Raw genomic sequence first — 24,468 nt, 5'->3', positions numbered from 1 at the left:
CTCAGATAAACTTCGATTGTAACTGTATGTAATTAACAACCCAACGTCATGCTTCATGCTGATGTTTACATTTGTTAAAGGAATAAACACTTTACGTTATAAATGTGATTCCCATGCTTGCTTGCGTCGCTTTATCAACTGATTTCTGTGTAAGCAGAATTACATTGAGAGGGGTAGGGTTGGGGGTTACATTTCAGGGCTTCGCACCGGACAAGTGGCAGCAATGCGAAAATTATTTCAGTCTGTGGTACAGGCAATATTACAAGGTATTTTGATACTGTAAAGATATAGAATTTGTTTCTGGGCACAAGTTCAGTTTACACTGTATCATCTCCTCATGTGCGATATTCCAAATGTGAACCTTGTGATGCGTCTTGAAGATCGAGGGGAAGAAACAGGATATCAAGATAATCTATATTTAACAGTTTCTGCATTAATATACGAGAGAAGACCTGTCTTGATAATTGTAAGAGAGCGAGTTTAGGCTAGATTGCGTCTGGAGTCAAACTGAATTAATACGTCTCGAAAATGAAGGAAAAAATGGTTATAAATAATCCAGTAAGGAAGGAAGGAGGGCAGGGGTTGAGGAGTGAAGGAAGGTTGTTCCCTGAAGTATACGCCCACGTGTGTGTGTGTTGGGGGGGATGGTTACTGAAGGTACGGAAAAACATGACTGCGAGAGAAAAACGATGGAAGGTTTTACTGAGAGAGAGAGAGAGAGAGAGAGAGAGAGAGAGAGAGAGAGAGAGATAGATAGAATGTCTAAACTGGTAAAGAAGGTAGATTCTGAAGGAATGGAAAAACTAAGTTGATGATAAAAGACCACCGGAAGCCTCTGGTGTTCAGTCGAATACATCAAAGAAACGAAAAATGGCGGGAAAAGATAAGACGCGAGGTTACGAGAAGATTTTCCAGGAATAAGACAAAAAGAGGAATATCTTTATACGAAAGAAGAGAGTGATATCGAAAAAAGAAAAATGAAGAAGGCTCCTCTCCAACATAAATAGCTGACCTAAAGCTACGAAGAAGAAAAAGCTTTGGCGAAAGAGACAAGCGCAAGACACTGGAAAAAGCAAAGCACCAGATACTGATTTGAACCAGATACTGGAGGAAGGCTGCTGAAGAAGGCGGTGAAGGAGGAGAACCCCGGCACTTCGTGATGGGAGGCGGAGGGACGTGCTGAGGCAGACCTGTCAACCCTGAGAGCCGCTAGAATATAAATGGAAGCCAAAAACCGGAGTTCAATCAGAGAGGTGCATACATACCAAGCGGCGGCTATGGTGTTTTGCTCTGAGTGAGCCTCTGGGAGGACGTCGTCTGCTGTAGGTATGTCTCCTGCACTCGTAACATGAGATGTCAATTGCAGTCTTGCGTCAATATCATAATCTTAACACACATGACATTAAGATTTGTTATAGGTGGGAACAGATACACGTACGCAAAAAAAAGAAAAAAAAAAGTATTCTTGCCTGTGTGTTGTTCTATTTATTGTCCATCATTTTGTCTCCCTGAGTCTCCATGTCTTTGTCTTTCTCTCTCTGTTTCTCCATCCCTTTCTGTGCCTCTCTCTCTCTCTCTCTCTCTCTCTCTCTCTCTCTCTCTCTCTCTCTCTCTCTCTCTCTCTCTCTCTCACTCTCTAGAGAGAGAGAGAGAGAGAGAGAGAGAGAGAGAGAGAGAAGGCGGGGCAGGCTAGAGAGCAGCAGGAGCCTGGCCATCTTGCCTCTGGCTAACACAAACAACGGGACAAGTCAGTCGGTAACACAAGTTTATTTGTCGTTCGGTAAGATACTGCGGGAGGCAGGAGGAAAAAAGGACACGTCCGGGAAAGGTGGGAGAGGGGAGGAGTAGATGGGAGGTACATCATCTGGATAAAGGAATACGTAGGTAGAGGTCACCATTTGGGTAAGGGAAGGTGAAAGTAGGAGGTTACCATCTGGGTAAGGGAAGTGGGACACGCACTGTAAGACATAATAAACATCAATTATCCGTCTATCTCGCTGTTTCTTCTGCTTCTCACCTTGCTGTATCACAGGCCTTCCTTATGTATCGTGGGGCCTTCATATCATACATAAATCTATGCATCACGGGCCTCTCTTATCATTATGTATATTCATGTATCACGGGTTTTCCCTACTACTTATGTATGTTTATGTATCATGGATCTTCCTCATCATTCTATACATTTCACGCACCGATGTTCTTCTTTATCATTTATATCTATCACCAAATCCGTATCTTCTCATTTACTTTATCAGTTAACAGAGTTTAATCTTGACCTGGATATTTACCATTATCTTTCTCCAAGTTCTTACTGTTCTCTGACCCTTGGCTGTTACCCCTTTCTTAATTCCTTATCTTCGCATGATGAATCTCACACATTATTGTCCATTTATCCTTTTGACACTCTGTCCCCAAACTGAACATTCCCTACTTCCTGTTCGTTTAACTCTGTATAATGAGAGAGGAACCGGATGGTCACAGTAACGTGGGAGAGCGAGGGCGATGAGGGTGAATGAGAGTGGATGGGGAGGCAGGGAGAGCGACAGCCACGAGGCAGAATAGCTGGGAAGAATAAGAATGGTAAAGGGAGAAGTGGATGATACAGAAAAAGAAGGAAACATACAACTAAAGACTTCGATTCGTTATCTCCCACTTGTCCCAAGTAACAGGTCAAAAGTCACACGTAACACCTCAAAGTAACGCAATCTTCGCCCTGTAACGGAACACAACTGAACCAACTACGGCCAAAGGGACAATCGCATACGAACATTTGACTTCTTCCAAAGTAAACTTCACTAATCTTTGTCATTACTCATACATCGGTAATCACATGATTACAAATGTAACACTTAATCAGCTTGAAAGCGGACCACGAGCAGCACTCCTTACATGGAAAAGAGGCCAGAGCAAATGCCTCAGATGACAATACTGCCAATCCAATATTCCTTTGACAACTTCCTGGATTACATTTTACCTTAGTTAATCAAGATAATCACTGCCGCACATCCTCTTAAAAACAAGAATACAAATAATCAGAATATTTGACACTGATGATTTACGAGTTACATTACAATTATTCCACGCCAGATATGGAGAATACAGACATTGACATGTTTAAACATTAAAACTGAGAGACACAACGTTAAATGGCTGCTCACTGAACGCTAAATGATGGTCCAGCATTAGATCTCTCAAGGAAAACGTGACCAGTTCTGCTATTATCCCAACGAGCTCCAGAAATCAATTCTCTAAGTAATAGCACAACACGTGACGGAAGAGGAAGTAGGGGGACAAACGGCTCAACGCAAACTGGAATATATTGTCATTGCACGTTCGTGTCATCGTACCCCGTGACATGACATGTGTGGCATCCCCTCTTGATCTTTGCTTCACCTAAGTCCATCGGGTCAAAAGGAAAAGATACTGATCAAAAAAGCAAACAGACTTCGCCTTCTTTCCAGCAAAATGACGATCTAGTTGTAGCTGAGTTCTTTCGAGTCGTAGGATGGGGGGCTGTGGGGGTGTGTGAGATGGAGTTATGGTATATATGGCCCTGCCGTGACATGTTCAATTTCCTCCTTCCCATCCTGGGAATTGTAACTGTGGCCAGAATACAATATCAGTATATATAAACTTCTCTCATGGAATGGTAGTTTTTAAAGCCTTGAGCACGAAGTTATGACCCTTGAACACGACGGTACGACCCTTGAGCACGACGGTGCGACCCTTGAGCACGAAGGTACGACCCTTAAGCACGACGATAAGACCTTGAACACGAAGGTACGACCCTTAAGCTCGACGATAAGACCCTTGAACACGAAGGTACGAACCCTTGAGTATAATGTGGTGGTCTTTGACCTGAACCTTAAAGATCATGAGGCCAGGCGATGAAACCAGTCTGAGTAAAGAGAATTTCACACTGATTCTTCTCCATCTTGTGTCATTCAGGGAAACATTACGTCACTCCCGAACACAATAAAAGAAGCGATTGAAAGTGAAACCACACCCTCAACGGAGAAGACTGAGCCTGGGAGAGAGAAATGTGTCAAGAGATAGACGAGAGATCAAATAACGAGACCATAAAGTCAGAGGAAATGAAACGAGGGAGAGCGGGCGAGACAATGAGGCTATTTAAGCAGGCAGTTCTTACATGCGTGGGCGAGGTGCGCGGTATGCAGAAGGCAAGAAAATACTGCAGATCCAAACTAATTCTTAATGAACAGAGAACAATCTCAAAGTACCAATGTACAAAGTTCATAGAGTTACACCTTCAGAATCTCTGTAAACACATTGGTGAACAGCGTAATGATATCATGATATCATAATGATATAGAGGAAGACAAGACGGGAAAGATAAGAAAATGCAACAGAAAAGCTTGTCTAAGCTTAACTGAATATATGAACTTATAGAAGGAAACGTGCCTCGGATGACATACATTTTAAAAGTGTTTAACACGCGATACTTTCCAAGCACAACAGAGCAAGACAATCTCTATCCTTGACTGCAGCGAAAAGGAAAAAGTCATGCAGTAATATGGGATAATCTATCATCACAGACACTTAGAAATAAAACCAGGTGGGGTTACGGGTGGGGTTGGGGGTGTAAGGTTCTGAGAATCACGTGACCCAGTCACTCTGGCGAAGTTATCACGACCCTCGACGAAAAGTTCCAGCAGAACCCCATTCAGTACCGGTGGGTTGGAACGATGATTCCCGAGTTCCTTCACACAAATAACGGTAGACCTTAAGCTCTACACAGTTGTCGCACTCCTAAAGACATCAGGGGAGACCTTACGTTCCACATGACCGTCGGATTTTCATAGACACATCAGAAATAATCTTCAGTTCTACGTCCTGCAGTTACCTACAAAGGTTCTTGCATTACCGTACATTGAAGATGTATCTCTAAATACAGCCATATATCTCTGACGTGTACAAATATTTGCCTGATTTCAAACAGAACCATAAGACTCAGGTCAAATACCAAGCCATTATAACGAAGTGTCGTCATACTCTCGCGCGTAAGGGTCGTAACTGTCCTGCCCAAGGGTCGTAACGTCGTACTCAAGGAGTCGTAATGTGCTCATGGGCTTTGACTCTAATCACCGAGTATTCCCTCATCAGAGGTGATTGCCTATTGGTTCAGACATGATGAATCCAGGTGGCAATGTTGAAATATATATACAGAGTGAATAAACCGCTTAATGTAATTAAAGGAACAATATGAAAAAAAAGTTAATATAACATCATTCAAGCCCGTTCTTCTCTAACAATTCCTGGGACGACAAAAATGCAGGAAAACAACATATTCCTTAAACGTTCATCTACAACTATATTACGTAAAAACTATCCGTAATGTTCAGACGATTTAGAACACCGCTTAAGTTTGCTTTTAGTGAGGGATGTAAAGAACCCCAGTATAGACGAATATCACTGAATATTCTAGGATTATATTATTCACAAACTTTTACATAATCAGCACATCACACACATATACACACAACTAGCTTAGGCGAGTGTGTGCGTGCGCGTGTACACACTCAATGGAGTTAAGGTAAGGTAAAAAAAACGAGGCAACCCGAGTGTAAACTCTCTCCCCGTAACACACAAAAAGTAATTACTTACACACATACACCCACACACATCATCGTCGTCTCCCAGGGTATTACCGTCGTGCTCAAGGAGCAGGAAGACAGTACAGACAGGAGACATTTCAGTCAATTTCTGTACAATTCATGTTCGAACATGCTGACGTCCAAAATTGCTTAACTATGTGCTGTGACAAACAACCCTATAGACAGACTTATCGACATTATGACTGTAGTAGAAAACCACAGACATTACAGACAGACATACAGACAAACTACAGACAGAACTACAAACTTGACGACCGTCATAATACTCGGGAACATCTACGAATGTCTGTGTGGTCATCCGGATCCTTCCAAACGCTGTCCCGAGTTAGGTTAACCTGTATGTACGCTATATAAATACATCTGTACGTAGGCATATATGACCATTCAATGGTTTTCATTAGGTAAAGATAATTAGAAAAAAATCAGAACTGTGTACGTCTGAACATATAGCAAAACCGTAATATGTTAACGTGTTACATTACTTACACACCGAGGATTATAGTTGGAAAACAGCAGTAAGATCAGTCAAGTGGATTCAAGTGTACTTATATACTTAAACGCACCTCAAAACTCAGTTCAAACACTGTAAGGGCAATAACGGTGACACTTACCTTGCGCATGGAGTACACGTCAACTTCTCCTACCGCACCAACTCCTCACGATAAATAACGTAACCATCACGCTCTTCCACTTGCACTCGTTTGCACTAAGGTACTCGCTACGGAAACATTCAGTTCGTCCAAGATACTCCACTGCACTAAGAGGAATAAAACTTATGGATTAACCCCGGAGGTGACGCGTGACCACCTTAAGGTACGACGTGCTGGGCTAGAATGGGTCAGCGAGGTGGGGGACGGGGCGTGGCGACCCAACACTGAAACAAGCACCGTTTGTTTACATTTGTCACAGGCTCAAGTCCAGCAGTGGAAGGCTGCCATGAAACGACCGGTGGCTTGTTTAAGCCTTCGCTATTTCATTTAAATTCATTAATTATCAACCAAGTTAAATACTGTTCACTTAGGATTCATGTTCATGCATGTTTATTGTGACATTTTGTAAGGCGAACAGGAAACGATGCTTTTGGAAGACGAAAGAATATGAAAGCTAATTATTGGCTGTAACAATGTATCAAACAATCGTTAAAAAGATACTTCTTACTCGAAAAAAAAACCAAGAATACGTATTACCTTGTGGATATATATGGGTATTAGACAACTACACTCTGGTATAATGTGACGTACGTGGTGTGTACGTAAGGACGAGCTTGGTACAACACGGACGAGGTTGTTACATGACGCATGTAACAATCACAATCTGATACCTCTCCCACCTCTGTACACCCCGTCACACCTCCCCCTCCGTACACCCCGTCACACCTCCCCCTCCGTACACTCCAGCACACCTCCCCTCCGTACACCCCGTCACACCTCCCCCTCCGTACACCGCGGTACACCTCCCCCTCCGTACACCGCGGTACACCTCCCCCTCCGTACACCGCGGTACACCTCCCCCTCCGTACACCGCGGTACACCTCCCCCTCCGTACACCCCGTCACACCTCCCCCTCCGTACACCGCGGTACACCTCCCCCTACGTACACCCTAGTCCTCCTGCCCCCACGTCTGTCATCTTTACCATTTTTATTCTCTGTTTTGTTTCATCTTTCGTATTAACATTAATAGCCAATATGTCAAGTTTTCCAATAAACAAAAAATTCCTTGTCACTCTGTTTTGTTTCTTTTGCACGGCAGCACAAGCGCCATCAACAACATCTTGACAAATAATCCTTAAAGCAAGAAGGAATTTTGGCCTCCCTGTGTCTTGGCTCCGGCCAGGTTGTAAAATTACATTTCAGTGTGAGATTACATTAAAAGATTTTCCTTTTACCCAACCAAGATTGTGGGGTTGAGTTAAGAGTCGAGAAGCTGGTTTAACACTCAGCAAAAACCAACTAATCTCAAGTCCTCGTAGGATAAACTAGCTTTATCATTCTCACTTACATTGTATTAGTTGCTAATAATAAACTATAATGTTAGTTCCTGTTACATTATGGGAGATTATCTTAGTGCTAGGCGCAGAGATATAACGTCCACTGACGCTCTGACATTTAGATTCATGACTATAAAGAAAACTGTCTGTGTTAACGTAAAGTGTTAACACACACACACACACACACCAAATGGCTGCCTAAATTCAATAATACCGTTATCCATTCACTTTATTTATCTATTTACACACCTCTAGGTCTAGGTCCCATGAATATAGAATACTTTCCGTGTAACGTACGAACAGGTTATCAAATACACACTTGTTCAAAACACTGTACGTGATCAACCTTCAGCAATAATCTGACGAATGATTACAAAATTCTCACCCAATTACTTCCCATCTTTAACTGCCAGTACCCAATCCCCTAACGACTCTACAGAACAGCAATGTGAGGAAAAACAACAACAAAAAATATGCAACAAAGACAGCTCCCTGTGTCTTTGATCTCCGAGACTGTTCGTGGAAGGAGACCAATAACCCTTGACCCTCATTCTGGACTCTGAGGACGTCACCGCGCTTGGAAACCACTGCTACTACCACAGCAGCCGAGAGATGATCTGGGCCTATGTTTACCATCACATAACATCTCCCTCGTTTTCTCTTTCCAAACAGTGAGACGGATTATCTATTCATCTCGTCAGAGTCGTTTGGTATTCGTATATTGAATCATGTTTAGTTGAAACATGCATGAGTTTGTACGCATCTATGCATTTCTATATTGATGCATGTTTAGAATTGCAATTTATAAATACGTTTGTATGCATGAATGTATATGTATAGTTTTTCATAACTATGCATGCTTAGATGTTCATATGCATGTGAATGTATGAAAGTGTTTTTATACATGTAAAAGTAAGTATATCTATACTTATGTACAAGTATATAACTATGAATATGCTGGCTGCATTCTGGACTACGTTGTAGGTCAAGAATGAAGAGGAGAATGAATAACGTTTTCCTCATGTGAGCATTCATAAAGAAGATAAACTGAGAGTGAGACATTTCTAAAACACTTTCTGAGAAAAGACAAAAATAAGCTGACGTCTTTAAACTTAAATATATTCCTCTTACTTTGCAATTTAATATTTCTGCTAAAAACTAGAAACAAACAGAATTGCTGTAACTGTTCGAGTGATTATTCTGATGTTATGCAAATTCTATATTGATAAAGTGATAGTCATAAAAATAAAAGTTAAAATGCAATCTTATTTTTCTGAATTTTTATGACATGTTTATTACCCAGGAGTATGACGCAGGTGCAAGGAGAGAGGGCATTTAAATCTACAGCCAATAGAGCACAACTGTTTTCATACTCCACTCTCACTTTACACAATACATATGTTCTCACTTCATACCACCAACATACTCTCACCACTCATTACCAACACACTCTTACCTCTCATTACCAACATACTCTCACCTCTCATTACCAAGATACTCTCACCTCTCATTACCAACATACTCTCACCTCTCATTACCAACATACTCTCACCTCTCATTACCAACATACTCTCACCTCTCATTACCAACATACTCTCACCACAAGAGCAAACTTCCCGGGGCCCTTACTCGGCCTAGACCTACTTACCTCCTTTCCTTCAAAATTCTTCTTTACGTCATCTGGGAATCTTAGCCGGAGAAGTTGTGGCGTAGAGACTCAAGTTCTCCTCAAGTTACGCAAGACCAAGAAAAACATGTATACTAAATACTCGAGAAATCCACGTGTGTGTGTGTGTGTGTGTGTGTGTGTGTGTGTGTGGGTGTGGGTGTGGGTGTGGGCTAAAAATAGCGTCTCCCGGAAGTGTCTTAAGGAGTCCTTGAGCACATCTTAATGACTATGACGTCAGAAGGCGAGGTGTCAATGGGATGACTTAAAGGTGAGGTGTGAGAATCTTTAGCGTCAGGTAGAGTCCATATTAAAGCTGAGATGCACCTCACGAACGAACGAAGAAAAAATGAATATATATATATATATATATATATATATATATATATATATATATATATATATATATATATATATATATATATATCAAGGCCGACGCAGCGTTACGGTATAATAAACAGGCCTAAAAGAGAATTTATTTTTTTCTATTCTTTTTATTCACAAAAGCTTGTGATACGTGCCTAATTTACGTTTTTTATGCACTTTAAGTTGGGGTGGGGGGGTGGGAGCAGCTTGTCTGTATATGTTTAGAAATTTAATGATTGCGTTTACTATTTTTTCATAATCTACTGTAATAAAATGACTTGATTTCCCAATCTAAATTTTCAGTAATCCTGTTGCAACAACACAAAGCTGTACACAAACTTTGTAACGCTTGTGTCGCAATGAAAAAAAAAATGTATAAAAAAAACAACTTTGACAACAATCAGCTTATGTTTTACTGCTGAACACCTTTTGGGGGATGAGAGAGAGAGAGAGAGAGAGAGAGAGAGAGAGAGAGAGAGAGAGAGAGAGAGAGAGAGAGAGAGAGAGAGAACATATATTACAGTGTACTCCAAAGTCCTTCTCCCACTTCATAAAACAAACGAAGACGTCGTTTTTAATCAATGAGACGGAACTGTCTCATTCTGTCTAACCTGAGTTGACCTGGGTGTAATCACCCATTTGCACTGTGTTCGTGTGTGTGTGTGTGTGTGTGTGTGTGTGTGTGTGTGTGTGTGTGTGTACGCAGTCAGTTTATGACCCAGTCATAACAGGTGCCAGTCGACCTACACCATGTGTTGTTCTCAACGGTGTGAGACAACTGAGTACATACCCGGGTCGTCAACACAAGTGTCCCAGTACCTGACTGGCCGTCATAGTGACACAGTTTCACTCTCATTGGTTCCAGTAACAAGCTAGCAACTGCCACACCCCTCTCCTCCCATACCCAACCTTTGAAAACGTCAACTGATTCATTCTCAAGACTTCTAGTGTAACTTTTCTCTAGGATGAGTGTTCCTTCTCCGATGCTTCCTTGTATAATGGAAACCACTTCTTCGTCTTTCCAGTCCGTCGCTGGACGCCTCCTCTTCCATGGTTTGATCCCTCGTGTTCTGAGGTCATACAAGACCAGAGACCAGACGTATTGATTATGGTAAGACGCTCTTCTATGTGACTCCTCAACTAGCCTCTATTTCTACAGGGGATCGTTTGCGCATCTACTATTCATGGAGTCAAACATTCTCTTATACGAAGAAGAATGGGGATCTTTGATGTAAAGATGAGAGAGAGAGAGAGAGAGAGAGAGAGAGAGAGAGAGAGAGAGAGAGAGAGAGAGAGAGAGAGAGAGAGAGAGAGAGAGAGAGAGATTATGGAACACCTTTTTTCGACAGGAAAGGAATGAGGTTCCATCCAACAGCCATTAAAGCAATGGGATATTTGGAAATAAAACTGGTCTTGAATATACAAAGTAAAAGGGGGAAGGATGACGGCGGACAGTTTGGAAATCAGAGCCCAGACAGACCTTGTCAAAACCTTTCGAAATACCCAGGACAGTGTTGCCTCATCTCACAACCATGTGTATATATACACCAAATCTTTACTCCTATGTGTGTGTGTGTGTGTGTGTGTGTGTGTGCGTGTGTAATCACTTGTTAATGATAATCCACTTATGTATCTAGTAATATTAACCATGGGTCTATCGTAACCATTTGCAATAGTCCAATGCTATTCACAGCCCTTCTCCCACTAGTTGCCTACCTGGGCAACACACTTTGCAACGGAGTATTCAACATGTATACAGTATGCAAAGTAAGGCACTCTCTATAGAATGCGTAAACCATCCATACCCTTTTCCATAATGGACCTGTGGACGCGGTGTGTTTAGAATACACGGGGTGTTGCTGATGCCTCGCTCGAGACACCACCGTATAGCTTCCTGTGGCACACACGCACACACACACACACACACACACACACACACACACACACACACACAATACTCCTCTAAGAGGAAGATAAGGAATTGGGGAAAATGCACCAGCGTTTGAAGGACACTTGATACTGACCGCGTTCCTCGTAGTAGTGTTGATGGTGATGATTGTCATGGGACGTGGGTCGTCATTTCCTTGAGAGTGGAGGAAGATGGGAGGGGCGGAGGAGGAAGAGGGGAAGATGGGGTGAGTGTCAAGGAGGAGGAGGAGGAGGAGGAGGAGGAGGACCGTGTCATTCTTGCGACTACAGCGCTAGTGATTTCCTCCCTCTGTCATGGAGATGAGATTGGGCTCCGTGATTTAGGGGCGGAGCACGAGCGATTCGGAGGGAGTTATGGCCAGAGATGCTGGGTGCTGGGTGCTAGGGATCTCAGAGTCCTGGGTCATAGGACCTGGGGTCCGAGGGCTAGGTGCTGGGGAAAGTAATGAAGGAGAGAGGTATATGAAAGAGAGAGAGAGAGAGAGAGAGAGAGAGAGAGAGAGAGAGAGAGAGAGAGAGAGAGAGAGAGAGAGAGAGAGAGAGAATGTGGGTGACGTAGATAATGTGTGGGATGTAGATCTGTAACCATAAACTAATAATGAGAGAAAGAAAACGGTGTGTATGAGCGGTATACACAAGGAAGGAATACGATCAACTGGGAGGAGTACAAAAGAAAGCGTCAGGAGGTCAAGCAAAAAGTACAAGAACTAGAAAAAAATCAAACGTAAACGTTACATTGGTCACTGTCTAATTAGCATAAAGATTCTGACAGGGCTAAACCCTCTCTGGGATAAGTCTGAAAGGAAGGGCCATGTACATCGACCCTCAGATATTGATTTCCGGTGATGCCATATATCGCTGAACCCATTACTCGGAAATAAACACATTCTATTTCCAAATTCAGCAGAGCATTGCACATTTCATTCAGTGTTCCATGAAATAAATATTGATGTATAAAATGTGCAATATGCTGCAATCATGAAAGAGTGAAAGAGAGAGAGAGAGAGAGAGAGAGAGAGAGAGAGAGAGAGAGAGAGAGAGAGAGAGAGAGAGAGAGAGAGAGAGAGAGAGAGCTATATTACATTTATATGTGTTTATAAAATCATCAATACATACTGGGGGTCTTTTATTGTCCTACGTCCATTCAAAATTAATAACCAACTGGCTCTGTGATTGGTTAGCTGGCTCTCTCTCTCTCTCTCTCTCTCTCTCTCTCTCTCTCTGGTGAGAATCAGTCCATCCATAATACATATGTATCATGCGGCCACACCAGTCGTTACACACCTGTATACAGACAGCCTATCCAAGTAATTCCCACAATATGCTCATGTATAACGGATAACCAGCCCACCAGTACACACATGTATGCACAATTTTGAGGCAGAAAAACAGTTATGTATGTATGAAAGCACGGACACAACGTGAGGGGCAACTGATACACGCAACAGCGCACCATGACACGTATATGAATATGATATCACCTGTGAGCACGTGCACGCTTACGCACGCTAACGCACACGTACGCAAACACAGACACATAGGCACGAACATACACATACATGAAAATATACGTAGAAACGTAGGGACATAAACACAACAAAATCATATACGCACATAGAAACACATACACATGCATCCAATCGTGTATACAATCCTCCTAGACACTGACAAATATGCACACAAAAATGAAAAAAAGTGCTTGTATAAATAAGCTAAAGGGAATATATATGGGGTTAAGAGACACGGCAACACGAATGTAAAACTGTTTCCCCGTAACACATACACACACACACACACACACACACCACACCACAGTAGGTGGTGACTATTAGTATCCCATTCAAGTTTACATGTGTCGAGAGCTATAGAGAGCACAATACATAAGATCATAACTTGATTCATGTCTCGCAGATACGTTAACCGCGCCCAAAGCACAAAGGTCTTATGGCAAGGGTCCAGAGAATGGCAACCACGATGGTACCTGACTTAAGAGGACTGAGCCACAAGGAAAGGCTGAGAGATGCATAGTTGTCTACGACAGAGGAAAGGAGAGAGAAAGGTGATCTGATTCCAGCCTCCTCCGAATCTCTAAAGCTGCTGATTAAACACAAGATGTGAAGAAATGCTGATTTAGCATAAAGGTCGCGGTTGGCTGGAGACTGAGGAAGGAGACAATGGATGTCAACACCACACAAAGGTTTCCAAGTCTCGCTGATAGTTGAGGAAGTTCAAGAGAAGGTTTACAAGTCTACCTCATGGTAGAGTATGTTCAAGAAATGGGGTGCCGTGAATGTCGAACTTTCTCCCCGTATTGCTCACGTGGGTAAATACTGAAAGATAATTGTGCTCACACTCGTTCACACTGGAATCCCTCCCCCAAACCCCCCACCCTTTTGAGTCGAGAAAGGACCCCATCCCAACTTGTAATTGGCTCGGGGGTAAAATCACTTACCTCCCCTTGCATTACACCAGATTACGTGTTACCCTGAATATAATCAGCTCCCTGGGCCATATGTCCTGTATTCCGCGAGTGACATCAAGGTTATTACTCGACTTTTACGTCGCCTGGACAAAGACTGGGTTCCCCTAGAGTTATGACTCTCAAAGCCCAAACTCACACACGGCGGCCAACTTAAATCTCGGCCACTAGGCTGAGTTATTATCCTCGCTGAGTGGATCAGTGGACGGCGGTGGCGGCGGAGTAGTGATCAACGGATGGCGGCGGCGGCGGTGATGGTGTGGCTGGCGGCGGCGGCGGCGGTGATGGTGGTGTGGCTGGACTGCGTCCGAGGCCGGACTGCCAGTCCGATTGTAAGCAACCACAGACCAATCCTCGCAGATGTGCAGTACATCGACAGGACGTTCAATATAACACATAAAATATTGAACCAATCATCCCGAGATATGTTTTGCTAAATTATGTACTAAATGTTGCATTGAATATCACACGAAGACACAACACACAAACACATACACGCTAATTCAGATGGCCATCACGAGTTGCAACACGAGGCCCACGCCAGTTGGAGTAGTTAGCGGGCGAGCAAATAAGGGACAGATGTGGCTGTTTAAAAACACGGTTGTGGACAATGAGAGGCATCGTTTAGCCATCTGCGTCCATCTGAGCACCAGTCACGTGGGGAAGGGGAGGAGACAGACCCGGGCCGCCAGTAAATGGCGTGAAACTCATGTATATTCATCGGTGGAAGTGTCGTCCACGCCAAGCCGGCCGGATGAGCAACCATGGAGGGGGCTTTGGGTCGGCCTGGAGTGTATGGGGAGGTAAATGTATAATATATATATTCATATATATATATATATATATATATATATATATATATATATATATATATATATATATATGAGAGAGAGAGAGAGAGAGAGAGAGAGAGAGAGAGAGAGAGAGAGAGAGAGAGAGAGAGAGAGAGAGAGAGAGAGAGAGAGAGAGAGAGAGAGAGAGAGAGGGTGGTGGGGGAGAGTGGGAGAACTGAGTCTATGGGGGTATATATGGGGAGGGAGGATCAGTGGTAAGGGATTTAAGGGAAGATTTAGGGGGAAGAGAGGGATGAAGGGATCTGAAAGGGTGAGGAGAACTGATCCAACACAAGGGGGAGGCTATAGAGAGCAAGCTGGGCTGAGGATAAGGGAAGGGAGAGAGAGAGGGAGGGAAAGAGAGAGTATGCTTAATGGGTGGGGGAGGTACTGGAGAGGCAGATCAAGGTGGTGTTAACAAAACTAGCTGCTGGCGGAAAGAAAGTTAAGAAGAGTGGTGGTAACAAGGTTGAGGGGGTAATGGTGACAACCAGGCTCCGGAGAGGTGGCAATAAAGAGGGAGGGAGAGGAGCCTGGACCGATGATGGCGGGAAAGTGGAGAAGAGGCGACATTAACAGGGGCATCGTTAGCTTCAATCCATGGGCCACTGAAGGTGGAGGAGACGTCATGGGAAAGCCAGTTAATAGAAGACCTGATGGCCTATGACGAGGTGATCTGCAGGGGGACTGTGATGGGATCCTAAATTCCTAGTCTATACATATCAAGCGAGAGAGAGAGAGAGAGAGAGAGAGAGAGAGAGAGAGAGAGAGAGAGAGAGAGAGAGAGAGAGAGAGGACAGTAAAGCAAATGGTCCCTAATAACGAGAAGAATCAATCAACTCGGAGTCCATCGTCTGGTAATTACACCTGTGATATACGCCAGATATATGCCTGTCTGTGGAGCCAGAAATCTGATCATATTGATATATTTTACACCAATTCTATATCTATTATCAATCATCTAACAACTTGGGACGTAACGAACGATTCTTCTCTCGACAATGCTGTGTATATAGAAAAGTCTGGCCATGATACAAACGTTATATCGTATACACTTATAGTTGAATGACTAAACAAACGCTAGGTTATATACCATGAAAGCTAAGTCATCAAGGTAACGCTATATCATACACAGTAAAAGGTAAATCATTACGCAGATACTTTATTCTACCAACTGAAAGCAAAGTTATCAATGGAACGCTATATCATATACGCTAGAAGGTGAACCATCCAGCAGATGCTATGTCAACTACATTAAAAACTCAATCATTAAGCAACCTTTGACAGCCAAAGAGCAGAGAGACAAAGACCTGATGCACAGACCACAAAAATGACAGTAGCAGCGCACGTCGCCTTCCACTGCCGTCAACTGGGTGTGTCACCAACGCTCGCACACCTCAACCTCATCAGGTGATGAGTTCCTTGGTCTCTGAGTTTTCGCCACGGCTGGGAAGAGAGTGATGAATAATGGATCAGGATGGAATTAATACTTGATAACTCAGGAAACGATCGTAGAAGTAATGATGAAGAACTGTCGAGGAGGACCCTCTCGAGACCGACTTGGTCTAGACACGTTCCATATTCCACTTGGGTGTGATAAAGACCCATTCTGGCCTCTGTGATCCTTTTTTCCGGCGACCTCTCACGGAATGATAGTCCACACAATAAATCGGCCGCCGTCAGCAGCAAAAACTAACTCTCGAACAACAACAACAACAACAACAACAACAAAAAAGACATTCATATTTGAAGTTTTTATAACACAATGGTGGGGACATCAGACCAGGCCAGCAGTCACACCACTGTCAGAGGGACAACAGTGGAACACAACACTAAACTTCTTCCTCACAGGTAACGGTACGAAGTGATGAGACTTTACATATAGCAATAATATGTTTGGACGTGGTGACTATAGTCCTCTCAGATGATGAATGAACACACACACACACACACACACACACACACACACACACATATATATATATATATATATATATATATATATATATATATATATATATATATATATATATATATACATATATATATATATATATATACACACAGAGACAAAGAGACAGAGGTGTGTGTGTGTGTGTGTGTGTGTGTGTGTGTGTGTGTGTGTGTGTGTGTGTGTGTGTGTGTGTACTTATTTCAATATGTCAAATGAGAAAGACAATAGAACAGTAAGGCAACTCTATGTGACATTATATCATTGAGCGTTGCCGCAATATACAGTGTAAGTGTTTAATACCTGGGCTCATACGAGTTCAAGTATTACTTAACTCCAGATTAGCCTCAAGTCTCTGCATTCTAAATTGCGTCATCATCCGATGCGCAATATTCGCTCACCGACACACTCTCCATTTAGCTGGAAGCGTTTTACTTAATATTTTGATCTTCCCACAATTCAAGAAGATCATTTATGGGAAGAATATCAACTATGACTTAAGAACGGAATCCTGGCATCCAATTCAGTTTCAATTTTGCCGCTGAGAGAGATATATCTGTTATTTATTCCTATTGGTGGCCTAATGTTACACGGCTCTCGCATCTTTCTCCGTCTTTCCCTTCGACATTTCTCACATGGCTTTACTGTTATGCAACACTACAGTAGTTCACATGTACTGTCCTCTAGCAGACAACCTCCTCAAAAACAACAAAAAAAAAACAACAGAAAATCTGTTCTATTATCTGCCCTTCCCATGTACTGCCCTCCAGCAGATAACCATAAAGTCTTGTTATTTATCCTCCCCTTGTACACACACACACACACACACACACACACACACACACACACACACACACATACACACACACACACACTGAAAATACGATACAGATATTCCTTCAACATTCAACGAGTTTAATGAAAAGACAAACAATATGTCAAGAAATGGAACATTCGGTTTTTAACTAGTGATGAAATGTTCCCTGACACCGAATACATAATTTAATTAAAACAGCTGAAGCGGAGTGGTTGGTGGCGGTAGCATATATATCCAACCCACACCATCACACTGCATCCTTGACAACTAGCTCAGTATACACGAATCAAAGTCACAACGCTATCTGCATACTTCTATATAATCTGTCTCTTTATTCAAATCGTTGGATAGATATATGAATAGAAAGAAAAGCTGATAAACTGAAAGGTGAATAGATAGATATATACATAGATAGATAGATAGATAGATGAATAATGATTAAGTATACATATATATATATATATATATATATATATATATATATATATATATATATATATATATATATATATATATATATGTGTGTGTGTGTGTGTGTGTGTGTGTGTGTGTTAGGTTACCTATTTGTTTATAAATGGAATAATTCGTCCAGTTCCTGATCAGTGGGCGGGAGAAGTAGTAGTCAATGCTGTTCGCATGTGATGAATGTGCGACTTGAATGTGTTCAGAGGATCACTGAAACCCTTGAAGGTGAAGGACAAGTTAGCTTTGACTAAAGATGGAGTCAGAGACGATAGAACAAAAGAAATACATTAAGATAGAGGAAAAGTCAATATTGTGAATAAGAAGAGACAAATGGGACACAGACACATAGACACAAGCGATGAAAACAGACAACATGCGAGGCACTTAGAAGAGAGCATATCATGAAGACTCTCCCAGGATAACAATTTTCTTATCATTGACTTACAATCCAGCCATCTGAGACGCAGGCCTACTCTAGTACGTCAGAGAGGGTTATTTAATGTTCATATCTCGCTAGAGCATCACATTTCCTCCAGGCATAGGCCTACATACCTCGTTACTGGCTACACACACACACACACACACACACACACACACACACACACACACAGTCGGTCGAGGCTGGCTCCAGCACATATGTGGTGATGGTGGTGGCGATAGGTGAGGTGGGAGTCTGTATCTGTTTGGCTTCGGTTGGAAGCTGAATTGCCAGGAGGTATCTCTCTCTCTCTCTCTCTCTCTCTCTCTCTCTCTCTCTGCTTCTCTTGTTGTCATGGCTTTTTCTTCTCTCCTTTCCGTTTGTTTACCCACCCTCCACATTTTTTTCCTCCTACTATCATGGCTATCATCCCTCCTCTTTCCTCTCTTCATTTTCTTTTTCCTCGTCCTCCTTCGCCTCCTCCTCTTCCTCCTCCAACCTCTTACTCCTCCTCCTCCTTCTGTTCCTCTTCTTCCTCCTCTTCGCCCATAACCTCCCCTTCCAGCCCACCGACCATACACGGCACCAATCCACCCATGAATTATTGATACAGCGACCAAGATTACAATATCTGACTCTCTCTCTCCCCACATCAGCGCCGGAGCCATTATTTTCCCAGCCCACGACCTTACTCATCCTCCATGGTCTATTACTCTGCATATATTTACTTACACTCTATAATTTTCTCTTTAACAATGTCTGCACATAATGCCACAAGTGACGCCAGTATTTTTCATGCAGAATATTGTTCCGCGCGGAGCTATACACACACATTCTTTCGTCCTCTCGAAATATATTCTCATCATCTCTATTCTTGTGTCTCCTTGACCACAAAATATAAGAGACATCTCTCTTGGTGGAAATAATTATACTCACCTTTTTGTGGTATTATTGTATCATACTACCAGCGTCATATATCAGTTACTATCACAGTAGAAATGATAACGATGATGTCTTCAGTAAGTGATGCTCCTCCTCATGTTGACTGATCAGAACATATAAGATAATTATATTCTTATATTTTCAACGTCATATTATGAACTGTAATTTCTCTATTGTTTAGATCAAGAATCCTCTCATTAAGTAATACAGTTTTTAGCTCAGCATTTCTGGGATGTACATTTGTTTCCTAGCTTCCTGAACACGACGGTACGACCCTTAAATACGACAATACGACCCCTGATAACAACGGTACGACTCTTGATCTAGACGGTGCGATCTACGTGTATAATGGTATGACCCTTCAGGACAATGAAATGACCCTTAAGCACAACAGTACGACCCGTGAGTACGACGGTACGACCTGGAAGTTCGACGGCACGACATACGAGCACAAATGTACCACCACTGTACGACAGCGGTACTGTTTACAGGTATAATGGCGTGGGCTCCGACGTGACCCCTTATTAAGGGTTAAGTTTACAATGTGTCTCTCCCCACGAGATAGAATTCTGGATTAAAAGGATTCAGTCACTCATTTTATCTCCACCAAATTCTATCTCCAGCAATATTGATCTCCATCAATTTTGATCACCAATGTGAAGATATATATGCCAATTGCCCTGCTCCCTTCATCTCACTGTGCTCATCCCCCTTTGCGTCCTCCTTTATCTCCCCTTTGCCCACGCTGTTCCGTAAGGGGGAGGCCAGTGTTCTCATCACCTGCTCCACGTATATAGCCGACCTCCGCGTCTGTGATCAGAACAATGCACTCTTGGCATTTCCATCACAAAACTCGACCCATTCTTTTTTTTCCCCTTCCCCTCCCCCCTCCCATTTCTATGATTGTTCACTCCCGTCCTACTGAAGTGTGTCTTTTTCGCCCCGTTTGCTTCACACCTACACAAAGAAGATGGGAAGTCGGAGGGGCGAGAGGTTGGACCTTTGATACTTGGGAGTAAAATATGACCGTGAGTGAAACGATGTCTCTGGGTTCGTATGGATAAAAGATTAGAGAATAAGACCATCTTCTTCCTCTTCTGGATGGGGACGAACAAGAGGTACACTGAGGGAACCAGTTTGTTTCTACATTTATGGCGACGGATTACCAGGGTCAGACGTCCTTGAACACGCTCCTTCTATCTACAGTGAGATGATGCCAAACATCGTTATCATTTGTTCCATGATAGTTATAGACTGAAATGTTCTTAGAATCCATCGAAAATACAATATATATATATATATATATATATATATATATATATATATATATGTATATATATATATATATATATATATATATATATATATATATATATATATATATATATATATATATATATATATATATATATATATATATATGTATGTATTTTCTTTCTTTTATACTATTCGCCATTTCCCGCGTTAGCGAGGTAGCGTTAAGAACAAAGGATTGGGCCTTTGAGGGAATATCCTCACCTGGCCCCCTTCTCAGTTCCTTCTTTTGGAAAAATAAAAAAAAAACGAGAGGGGAGGATTTCCAGCCCCCCCGCTCCCTCCCCTTTTAGTCGCCTTCTACGACACGCAGGGAATACGTGGGTAGTAGTCTTTCTCCCCTGCGTGTCGTAGAAGGCGACTAAAAGGGGAGGGAGCGGGGGGCTGGAAATCTTCCCCTCTCGTTTTTTTTTTTTTTAATTTTCCAAAACAAGGAACAGAGAGGGGGGCCAGGTGAGGATATTCCCTCCAAGGCCCAGTCCTCTGTTCTTAACGCTACCTCGCTAACGCGGGAAATGGCGAATAGTTTGAAAGAAAGAAGAAAGAATATATATATATATATATATATATATATATATATATATATATATATATATATATATATATATATATATACGGGAGGGATGGTGAGGAGAACGAAATGTAATTTTTCTAGGCCAATATGTATGAGCGGGGACAGTAAATATAGGGAAAGGAAATTGGAAGGATTTAAATGGAAATTTCGTCTACTAGTTTTCACCCTCTATCAGCATATCCCCCATTTTTATAGCGGTTCCTCACTACATTACTAGGGCCTATCTTATGACTCCCTATCTTGGACCATCGAATTACAGGATACCAATCATCCTCAGAAATAGGTAGGGTTAGGAAAGTCTCGACTCGCACGATCCCCTGAACAAGAAGAGAAAAGAAATGAGAAAAATAAAAGTCTAGATTAAAGAAATACTGTTATGTCATCAGACAATGTAGTGGAGATGCTTGATAATACAACCCAGAACCTAAGTCTCAGAATATTTCTATGTACGAGACAAATAGTCCTTTACAGCTATGAAGGATTAGCAATCTACTATCCATGGACCTGTCTGTACGCCTATCACAACAGATGAGAAACCTTTCATCCATTTTTACTTTCCTTTTCTCATGAGTCATTAGATGCCAGATACGTGTGACGTCAAGCCGTGCTAATAATCATGGGAAGGTAGTTTGGTCTTACTTATCAAAGGAGAAAAAAAAGTTTAACCCCTTGAGCACAAGAAATACGACCCTCGAGCTCGTGTGAAGGTACGATCCTGGGGTATGAAGGGCTGGCCTTTTTAACTTCTTAAGGATCAAGTCAAAGGTCAGTTCATCATACCCAAGGGTTGTATCACGTGTTCAGTGGTCGAACCGTCGTGATCAATGATCGAACCGTCGTGTTCAATGGCCGTACCGTCGTGTCAATGGTCGCACTGTCGTGGTAGTTGGACTGAAACACTACCAACTGTGGCCGGGCGGTTCAGTGTCATCCTCGACAACAGATAATGTAAATATCATGAGAATATTTGCCTGTGTAGTTTTTAATATATTTTCGATAATAGGTAAAACTACCATCGATTCAAGACAGTGATATATGAAGGGTTTCTTTCCCAAGATGTTAAGGAAAACATGAATGAAAAATACATTAACGCTCCCCACAGACTAGGGGGAGAAGGAGGGGGGAGGGAGGCAAGAAGAATTATGCTGGGAGATGAGACGGGAAGAGGAGGAAGAGGGGCGGGAGAAGATTCAAAAATAGCAGAGAGGATATATGAATTTCAAATAAAGGATAGGGGAGCAAAAATGAGGAAGAGGAAAAATGATCGAGAGAAAGGCACAGACAGACGGAGATAAAGACAGAGAGATGTGTAACGAGAGTAGAATGAGAAAGAAAAAGCTGGAATGAAAGACTGTACGGAGAGAGAGAGAGAGAGAGAGAGAGAGAGAGAGAGAGAGAGAGAGAGAGAGAGAGGAGCACCTCGTGTCGATGCTGCTGGAGAGAGCTTCTCCACCATGATCCCGGCAGTGTACAGCTCCCATTTAGACCGTCGAGGAAAGAGAGCACGTCTGGGGACGCCCCTTGCTATTGAGACTTATCATACATGGGATGAATCCAACGTTCACTCAGAGATCCTACAAAGGACTGCTGCAGCAGCCAAGTTTTTCACCTTCCTACTGACGGAAGTAAAATGCACCCCATCTGTCGCAGTATTGTCAGATCCCATCCTCTTGGTTAAAGTCTGTACAGCATTACCTCTTCATCTTCAATCCTCTTCGTTTCGTACTTTCTTCTGAATGAATGACATGAATCATTTCTCTTGAGTAATAAAAATCCTTTATGGTATCGTCCCGTTAAAATACATGTTCTCCTATGGTGCCTTCTGGAAGCTCCGTGGCTTGGGACGCCAATATATCCTGGAGAGATCCTCATTTTACGTGCTATTGTGAGTCCTCCGCTCCTTTCTTGAGGCAATAAGTTTTAAGTCTGACAAAAGGAAGGCAGAAAGAACATCCACGTTCCCTTAGAATACAGTGAAGACATTGTGTGTGTCTCTGTCTCTTATTTCTCTGTATACATTTCTGGTTTTATTTCTCATTAACCAGGACGCTTGCACAAATGTCCCTGTCGACATCTTTCTGTACTCATCTCTTCCAACCGTCAATTCAACTGTCACTTTTATACCAACACTCCACCCGTCACATCGGCTGTCAACTCCCTGTCCATTAGTTTTCACTCATTACCTCCCGCAAGAAATCACTCCACTCCACCCGTCAGTCTTCTCTCGGCTCACACAAAAGTACAAACACAAATGATTACAAAAGAAAACAAAAAAAATCAAGATTTGTGTCCATGCCATTCCCACGATATTATGAACAAAATGTAATTTTCTCCGAAGGGGAATTGCTTTTGGAATCAAGTAGCTTGGATTTCCCACAAGCGGAATTCACTTTAATATCAAAATATACGTACCAGTGTATCAGAACATGTCATGTTCACATGTCAGTCATTCTAAACAATTGTACAACTGGGCGTTCGAGGGTGTAGTGGTTGTACGCTGTCCACCTGCTCTTTTCGGTAGCCTGGGATCGACTCTTGGGCAAGCAATTATAAAATTACATACATCAATGTATAAATCAACTACTACATAAGGTATACCAAATATTCCTTACTAAAAGTCTCGGGTTTCTTAATACAATGACTACAAGAGAAATTCACACCTCTGTACATCATACGTTGACATTATCAATAAAGAATCGAATCATGAATCCAAGTTTGGCACACTAGATTCCAATATCATGAACTGATACTGCTCCAAACGTACTACAGTAACTGAAATGGCGTAACGCGGAATAGATTCTCGTTATCATGTGATTGGATGAATATTAGATGGAATCAGATACTGGGATGGAACGTCATCCACTACATAACAATAGCCTGTAGTTGGACTTTGTACTACTGGTTATTCATCACTTCTTAATTATGTATTCTCTCTCTCTTTCTCTCCAGATGATCGAAGTCACACACGGAAAACGAAATACGGTTGGCTTAAAGTTACCTACAAACATGGAGATAATCGTTTTAAAACTTCATCTATAAAAGGAATAGGATTTAACTATAACAAAGTCTAATTGGAATAGGGCTTGAATA

This window comes from Panulirus ornatus, chromosome 53 (assembly GCF_036320965.1).
Source record: "Panulirus ornatus isolate Po-2019 chromosome 53, ASM3632096v1, whole genome shotgun sequence".
Lineage (NCBI taxonomy): Eukaryota > Metazoa > Arthropoda > Malacostraca > Decapoda > Palinuridae > Panulirus > Panulirus ornatus.
This window is presented reverse-complemented; position numbering follows the sequence as displayed.